Here is a 9,610-nt window from a genome sequence, read left to right on the forward strand (position 1 = left end):
ATGTAAAATTATGCCTTGTTTGGACAACAATTTTTCATATTTTTTGTGAGCACATTTTTCAATCATCTTTTTACCTCATATATATCAAATTACTACAGTATTTTTTCTACAAAAAATTCAGAAAAATGCAATCCAAACAAGGCCTTAATATTTTAAAAATAAATGGTGAAAAATTCATTTGACCAAATATGACATATGTTATGAACGATTTTCTCGCCTCCCTGCAACTTCCTCGATTTTTCCTCTCGACAATGTCGTCAACGTCAACGGAAGTCTTTTCCCTTCGGTACTAATAATGATGAAATGTGAAAAACAAATTATCTGCAACATCTATGTACTACCACAGCTCCTTCTAAGTAACCGCTTCAACGACTAAACTGGTAGGCTCATCCTGCAAAGAACATTTGCTTCCTCTTGACTAATTGATCTTATGTTTTTTTTTTTCAACATGAGAGAGGTAAAATTTAAAAAGTAAGGACAAAATAGAAACTTTTGAACTCAAGATCGGTATGACTTAAAAAGTAAGGAGAGAATTGAATATTTGAATTCAAAACCTCTAATTATTGGATCTCAACCTTGATGGCTAGACTAAGATCTTATGTTGTTAGAAGGCTCATTCCAATTAAATTTTGAAAAAGAGTAAATGTAGTTTTGGCTATCCAATTTTGATCCTTGAGCGATTTTGATAACCAAACTTTGGACCAAAGCAAATCTGGTACCTTATGTTATAATATTTAAGCACATTTGGTACTTTTGATGGATTTTTTCAAATTTCATCTTAAAAAACCATTCATGTGTTGTCCTGTTTCCAACAACAAAATTTTAAAAAAATGTGAACATGATGCCCAATTTAAGCAATAATAGAACATGGATCACTCATCTAAAAATAAAATAACCTATTCTAAGAAAATACTCAATCAAGTTAATCATACACGCTCAAGACTCCTTTCTCCTCTCCATACTCTGATTTAAAAAAAGAGAAAAATCTTTATGGATTTAACCATGAAATCATGAAACCATTAAAAAAAATTGTGAAATATAGTTTCACATGAAGAGCTTGAAGTAACAATTTGAAAATACTTCATTAGCTATAAACGTGAAACCTTTTTTATAATTTCGTTGCTGGACATGTGACAACCCATGATTTTTTTAGTAGAAATTTGGGTGCTAGAATCACTTAAGGGTCAAAGTTTAGATACCAAAATTGCATTTTACTCATTTTTCAAAATTTGTTCACATACAAAACCCAAGAAAAGCCCCTTCAAAGTTTTATATGAAAATGAAAAAACATGGTGACAGCATTGCTTTCTCATGCCTCATGCTTATGTTTTAAAGTTTTTATTAAGTTGTGATCATTTTGATTTTTCTATAGACCATTTTTTTTTTCCAACACACATTTATTTTATTTATTATAAAAACCATCAAAATTACAACGAGTTCACTTGCGAGCAACTCTAACACGAATAGCGGGAGTCTGAGACCTATCTAAGCCCAAGGCCCCCCTTGCCATTCTGGGAAAGTCTTGCTGTGAAGAATACAAGACAAAATCCTCTGACTGTGCCCCCACCTTGGCCAACGCATCCGCCACCTGATCCGCCACCTGATTTTTCTATAGACCAATTTCTCTGAGAATTATATAAAATGAATAGGTAATTTCTATTCAAACAGTTTCCGAACAAAATATGGTATGCTATTAAAAGATACTACTACTTAATTACTTAACATGAGTGCTGAATCAGCATGCCTGCAAGTTAAGTAGTCGTGTAATGTTTCTTATAATTGGAGCACAGTATCTTAAAATTTCTCATAGCTTGGAAATAGTTTTTATGAAATCATATTGCAAAAGCAAAACAATAAATACACATATACATACTACGGAAACCGATGGTATTCAAGTTAAATTTGTTTCTATCATAGCATTTAGTGTACGTAATAGATATTCTTTGAAGAGAGTGTGCACTACTCAATAGATAGTCTATCTAAACTTGCGAATCTATGCTACTGCACATTATTTGATTTAAAAGTAAGTGAAATTCTCTAGAGTTGCAACATACTTTCTGAATTTAAAAATATGTACAACTTTTTGGATGTTATTATAAGTAGTAAAGTTTGAGCTCTTAATCTGTAACTAAAGTTGTATTTTGTGTTTTGCATGGTGGCCAACTAAATCTCAGGCAAATTGGTTAATACTCGAGGTTTTTTTTTTTGCCAAGAATAATCGAGGTATTTAACGATTGCAATTTCAGTGCCCATCTTTCGACCTTCCCAAGGGCCCACTATCATGAACGCTTAAAGTCATTGGTGCTCTGCAGTTACTTCAACTTTTACCATCCTTTCCACAACACTCAAAAATCATAATACATGCTTTTGGCAGAGTCTCAGTCTCAGGATTTCAGCTTCCTCAAGTTTTCTTATCAATTTCAGGTATAATGAGATCATATCCATCTGAATTTTGCAACTTTTGGAGTTTTTTCTTATTTCATCATGTAATAATGGAATTACTTGGCACAAACACGTTGTTTCAATTATAAGTCATTCATCAAAACTCAACGATCATAGTCCTTATAGTAGTGAAAATTAGATCGAAATATAATACAAATTTTTGTTTTTTGGCAGAGTCTTGCGGTTCTCAACTTCTTGACGATAACTTGTTCTCATTTCAAGGTACAATGATATCACACTCCATCTTGATGTTGTAAATTTTTGTAGTTGTATATTTAGATTTCTGAGGCCCAAAAATCTCGACCACTCTTTTTTTTTTTTTTGTTCCTTTCAATACATGGAGTGCTCTCTTCAAGCTTTTTATATGATTGACAATGTTTGGCAAGAAATTCGGATATTATTATATGTGCAAAAGCTTTGATATCAATTCTTTAGAAAAGATAAATGTTTGGACTACTAGCTTGAAACTCGAAAGTTGTTTTTTTTTTCAATAATATTTGGTGCAGCTAAATTAATTTTACGTTTGCAAATTCGTAGAGTAATATGAAATTGGCTAGTAATAGGACCTTATCGGCTTCCTGGATCTAAACGAACTGCTCTAGTGGGGCTGATTCTTGGGCAGAATGAGTTGATCCAAATCGGGATCTCGAAACCATCAAAATTGGATCTAGGTACATGGTGGATTTTTAAGATGAATTTGATCGGATCTTGTCGAGTCTAGAACCGGATCCAGATCTTGGTGTTAGTCTTATAAAATTGTTAAAATTTTTATAACAGTCTTCATTAAGTCCAGCTAATTGGACGACTACACTTTTTTGTGCTCTTCTTCACTATCAAATGGGAAGGCATTAGAGCACTACATGTTTATTAACATCCATCCTTTCAAGTTTTGAGACACTTTTTTCTTATTCTTCTCCTTTTTAAAAATAATGTATTTGAAACATTGTTATCACGACACTTTATTTATGGCTTCAGATCCTCTGTCTCCAAAATAGTCTCTGTCCCCTCTGTCCCTTTGTTGTACAGCTGCCACGTGTCTCTAGCCTTTTGTTAACCCAAATTCAAATAAACTGATAATAATCGATTTATTAGTTTTGTTAACCCAAATTCAAACAAACCGATAACTCAAAACTTTTTTATCAAGAAAATAAAAAAGAAAATAACTCTTTTCTGTTAAAAAGAAAATAAAAAAAGTTTTGAGTTATTGGTTTGTTTGAATTTGGGTTAATAAAACTTGTAAATCGATTATTATCGGTTTATTTGAGTTTGGATTAACAAAAGGCTAGAGACACGTGGCAGCTGTACAACAAAGGGACAAAGGGGATAGAGACTATTTTGGGGACAGAGGATCTGAAGCCTTTATTAAGGCACAACTCTTGTTACCTATTTCATTTAAATTTTTTGATTTGATGCACTCAAAATTTAAAAATCGATAGAAAAGAAAAACAAAACTACCTTAGTAATCTATCTGAAAGACTAATAAAGTGGGTATTCATGCATATTTTGTAATTTTTTTAGATACATTTTATTGATGGGATTTAAAATGTACATGGTTCTTCATATCACATTGATATTTCTCCAGATATTGTAGTAAATATTTTATCTTTGCCAATGGGAAGAATCCTAGATAAGCCTACAGTTGCATAAATATTGATTGACCGAGGAAGATTTTTTTTCCCCTACTTACCTATTGTGTTATGAACTTTATTAAACAACGTCCAGACCAAGTTTGATATATTCTTGAATTCTATGAGGTCTTTAATTGGACCATTTTGTCGTTTGGACTCTTGCTATTTGTCGAATGAGATGGAATGAGTGGTGAGTAATTCGACATACACACCTGAGGATGCTCACCTCGACCTTCCCCGAATGGCCGAGGTGATCTTATTTTGTCTCTCAAGCGAGTGTGGTCTTGTCCTGAACATGACCCCCGAGCTCGGGCCGAACCCTGGTCTACTGCTTAGGTGACCTCTGCACCTCAGGCCTCCACCTCGCCTGCACGCTGATGATGTCAACCCGCCTGACATCATCCAGGACCAGTGCTTTATCTGAAAAGCACTGATGCTCTTAATGGCTACTGGGCAAGGTTCCCCGTCATCCTGCTCAGTCGGCTACAGTGTCAGAGTCAGACCTCCTGACAAGGAACAGAGCCGTAATGACAGGACATGGGTCCCACCAGCATGAGACCTCCGTCCTGTCATCCACTCCCACTCTATAAATACCCCACATGTACACCCAACAAGTAAGCATACTGTTCATTCATATATACTATTGCTTTTTCTCGTTCTCATACTAACTTGATCGTCGGAGTGATCTCAGGGGAGAAGCCCCGCCTTCCACTTCGGATAAGCAAGTATCCCTCACTTCACCTGAGAAGGGACCGATTTAGGTCGGTTCAGTTACCCGCCAAAAATCACCTCTTCAATTGGCGCCGTCTGTGGGAACGAGATTATTACTAAAATGAGATCCACGCGCTCCAGAAGCGGGAGAGTTCCCTCAACCGGGGCTGGGCAAACCTCAGGAGCCCAGCAAGGATGCATTTCTGAAGAACAAGGGTCTCCAAGGACCCAGCCCAACAAGGAAGACGCTGTGGCGACCCCACTTCCCCCTAAGGCGAACCAGAGGGTTGGCGGGCCGTCTGCCTAGCTCTCGCCAGAACTCACGCAAGCATACTAACCCAAATCCTTCCGAAGATTAACCTAAGCTATTACAATAGCAAATCTTCCAAAATAAATCAATTGTTAACATCACATTAACTTCAAAGATAACAGCATCCGAAATTAGCCAATCGGCGGCTCCTAAACACCTCACGCGTTACATTCAAGTGGTAAAGTCTTACTGTTTCCAAAACATAAAATTTCATACGGCCCGAATATATATACACATACAAGCCAAATATTATAATCAGGGTTTACACTTTTCCAACTTCAGGTGGCAATCCAAAATAAAAGATACAATGCTTAACCTGGAATTCATTACAAACCACAATCTAAATTCAGGTTGGTCAAGTACACTCATAGAAAATATAAGCAGCTCAAACTCTTTCAAACTTCATAACCTGTAAGGAAAACAAATGAACGTGGGGTGAGCTAAAGCTCAGTGGTGCCCCAAAACATGCAATCACATAAGGCAAGTAACGAGTATTTAAATTTCACACTTAAGAAAAGCAGATAACAGCACAAGGTAGGATACAGGGGCTCTCAGGAGCCATTTGCCTCGCTTGATCAAAAGTTATTGTAGTTGACCCTCCGTCAACTCTCACTACTTACGGTTCATGTAGATTCTCTTATTTCTCTTACTCCGGCCACCAGACATACCCCAGCTCCGGGCCCGCACGACAAAATAAAGGAAGCAGTATACTCGAGATATACCCTTAGGAAATTGGGAGCAGTATACTTGCGTATACCCTCAGGAAATTGGTCGAGGGATTCACCCAGCGACGTTATGTCCAACACGTGGTTACCAGGTCAGGATAAGAGGCCCTCCCACCCTTAAGGTGTGGTACATTCCCCTGCCTGGTGATTTAGTACTTGAGATAGGATAAGAGGCCCTCCCACCCTCAGGTGTGGTACATTCCCCTACTCAGTACTTAGCAAGTATTCCAAGATTTTAGCACTTGAGATAGGATAAGAGGCCCTCCCACCCTCAGGTGTGGTACATTCCCCTACTCAATGCTTAGCAAGTGCAAGCAAGATATTTCACGAAAACACTTCACACAAGTCACCACTCGAACGGCTAGTGCGATAAAGTACACACTGCCCACTTCGATGGATCAGAAAAACCATTTTCCGATTATCACATATCAAGTCAAGAAATCACTTTAATCAAGTAGGCGTAGAACAAGCAGGAACACTCACCACGAGTGAAGTTCAAAGGTCAAGCTGGGATTCAAAATTCCACGTCCTTGCTATACCCTAGAAAACCAAGTTTTAAAACTATAAGTTTTACTAAACAAACCCTTGTTTTATATATAAAAGGTTATCTTGTATAAAACTAATTTAATTTCTCGAAACGAATCAATAGTTCCCTTGGAATTAAGGCTAGTAAAGAAATAAAATATTTCGTATGGTTTCTTTAAAGGTATTTCCCTTCTAGAGGCAAACTAGAACCAAATTGGTTTAAACGGTTTTCTTGCCGAATAAGTTTTCTATCCTTTTATTTGAAATCATTCAAATCTAGTATTTTTTTCAAATTTCCTTTAAAACAACTAGTCAAGAATAGTTTTATGAAACTTAAAGTTTAAAAGTTAAATACAATTACTCCCTAAAGGTAATAAAACTAGCTTAAGCAAAATAAAAGAATTAACTAGTCGGCAAGGTTTTAAAAGTCCCAATATCTAACTTTTTAATAATACATACTAAACTCAAATTCTATTACTTGATATTAAAGCTGAGTATTCCCACGAAATTTGATTTTGAAAGTATTCAGGTTCAAGAAAACCAAAACGGTCTTTACAATTCTAGTTCATTTGCACAATGGATTCCCAAGTCACCAAGATTGAAACATTACAAACCAAATATCAATTTCACTAGGGTTTCATCAATCATTAGCCCTAGGTCTCAACAAATTACAGTACAATTAAAATTCAACAAAGGAAGTCCAAGGTACTAAAGCAATCCCAAATCACAACCCATGGACCTTCCAAGTACATTTCAACCAACCACTTGAACAAATTCACCAAAAATTAAATTATTGCAAAACTACTCAAATGGTCAAGAGCTTCATCAATCATTAGCTCTTGACAACCAATACTCACTAAAAGATCTCAATTAGTTCGGCCAGCTTTCAAATCAAATTTCCAACAATAGAGTAGTTTATTTATATAGCTTTTGTTCCTAGTTTTCTTCAATTCTTACCTCAGCTCAACATGCAAAAGGTGATTAGCAAGCTTCAAGCAAATCTTAAACATCCAATATGAAAATCTTAATTAAAATTCGAAGAAAAATTAATTAAATGCTCTCGACCAAGCTGGAATATTTTTTTAACAGCTTCCCAAGTGCTTGAAGTACAAATTTTACTCTCCCTTTTTTTTCACGGCCCATTTCGGCTACATGCAGAACCAAACCATGCTAATACATATGTATATACATAATCCAGTTTAACATAGAAATTCAAGACCCAAAGTCATAAAATTTGTTAGGAATCTGTCTAGTTCCTCTCTTGGATAAGCTGGAAAATTTTTGCAGCAGAAAATCTCTCTCGGTTTCAATCCAAAATTCAACTTTTCCTCAAGCTTTCTTCAACTAAACCTTCCAAACATCTAAGACCCACATATCACATGCAAAAACTACCATTAGTTTCCATTTTTCTTCAACAGTAACAGGCGGCAACTCACATGCAAGCTCTCGGCCACATTTTCAGTTTTTTTCCCTTTTTTTTCTTTCTTTTTTTTTTCTTTCCTCACGATTCATCAGCTACATGCATGACCCAAAAATCAGTTATCTATCAGTTTTGATCCATAAGCAAGTTCGGACAACATCAAAACATTACTCAACCAGAAATTCAAACAATCCTGCTCTCGGTTGGCTTGCATGCAACCTGATTTTGTATCTTTTCAATTTTCTGTCTTAATCAAGGTTAATTACCTTCATGCAAAGCTTAATCATCCATGTTTTAGTTGATTAAATGTGCATCTAGGCTCGGATTATCACAGATTAGCTAATTAGAGTTACAAATTTCCAACTCAAACTTTCGGCAGCTTCAATTCTTCCAAACCAGATTTCTTAAGTCTCAATTCCTCATCTAACCTCACAAACCCACATGCATGCGTATAGACAGCTTCATCAACCCATAAACAATTCTTCTAAGTCCAGAATTTACCTTAGCTTGAAGCCTAAAACACACGACTAGCAGCTGCAACAAACCTCCACTCTTGGCTGTCCAGAAATTTAGCCCGCTAGTCTTCCTCTCCCTTGCTCAAGCTCGGCACTAGGATGAAGAAAATCTGGTCTCAAGCTCTTCACCAGCTCGCGGATGAAAGACAAACTGAATCGCAAGTCCCTCTCTTCCTTCTCTAGTTTACGGACAGAGAGAAAAGAAACAAGAAGCTCGGCTCTTTCTCACTCTCTCCCGGTCGATAATTCCAAGGTTGCTCCCTCACAGTTCACGGCAGGAAAGAAATTGGAGTTGTGATATTGTGGTGAAGTGAGAATGATATGATGAAGTGTGTGAGTAGTGTAATGTATATAAGGTGAGGCTGTGAGTGGAGTTGGTCGGCAATATCAAATGGAAAAGGCTGGAATGAAACGTGAGAAATGGAACCGGCAGGAATTGGAATTGTTTGGAATGTTCCATGGCTGCATGGATAAATTTGAGATGAGGAAGGGTTAATTTGGTCTTTTCACATTTCATCCGAATTTCCACTTAAGCCCTCAATCCTAAACTAAATCCAAGATTTATCCCAAATGCAATTTGAATGCCTACTAGTATACTCGTCTCGCAAAAATTAAACTATCGAGATTTTAACGTTCTAAGTATACTTGGTATACTTATATCGATTTTATCTAAAGTTTATCGATTGCATCTTAGTGCAAAGGTTCCTATTAACCTTGAGCAATATCAACGATTAAAGTTTAGCTAACGGGATTCGGAGAAATTAATTATTAAATAAACGAAATAATTTACCTTCGAAATATTAATTTAATATAATAAAGCCAAGGAACTTAATAGTTTAGCACAAATTATATTATTTTGCACATGAAAATTATTTTTACGTACTTATTTAAAAACAATTAGATTAAATGCTAAAATTTATTAAGGAATTACAAATGCAAAATGAGATATGCACTGATATTTATATATATATATTTTCAGGGTTCTCACAGACGCCATCGCCAAGATGGCCGAATTCGTAGCTGACAACCCTAACATCTTTGAAGAACTGGGAAGGTACTTCAAGAGGCAGGGGAAGGAAAAAACCGAATCCTCCAAGAGGAGATCGACGAAGTCCCCTGAAATACCTTCCGGTGAGGACTCTGATGAGGGGCACCTCTCCCGGAGTACCTCCAAGCGCGCCTCTTCCAAGGCGGCTTCTAAAATTGCCTCTATTTCCCGGGCGTTCTCCCGGGGTCTGTTGGGAAAACACGCTGAGGACCCACCTCGGCGCCCCGGAGGTATAGCAGCCGACTATATGAGGGTTCCGCCCTTCACTGATGACATCAATGGGTAA

This window comes from Coffea arabica, chromosome 5e, assembly GCF_036785885.1.
Source record: "Coffea arabica cultivar ET-39 chromosome 5e, Coffea Arabica ET-39 HiFi, whole genome shotgun sequence".
NCBI classification, from domain to species: Eukaryota; Viridiplantae; Streptophyta; class Magnoliopsida; order Gentianales; family Rubiaceae; genus Coffea; species Coffea arabica.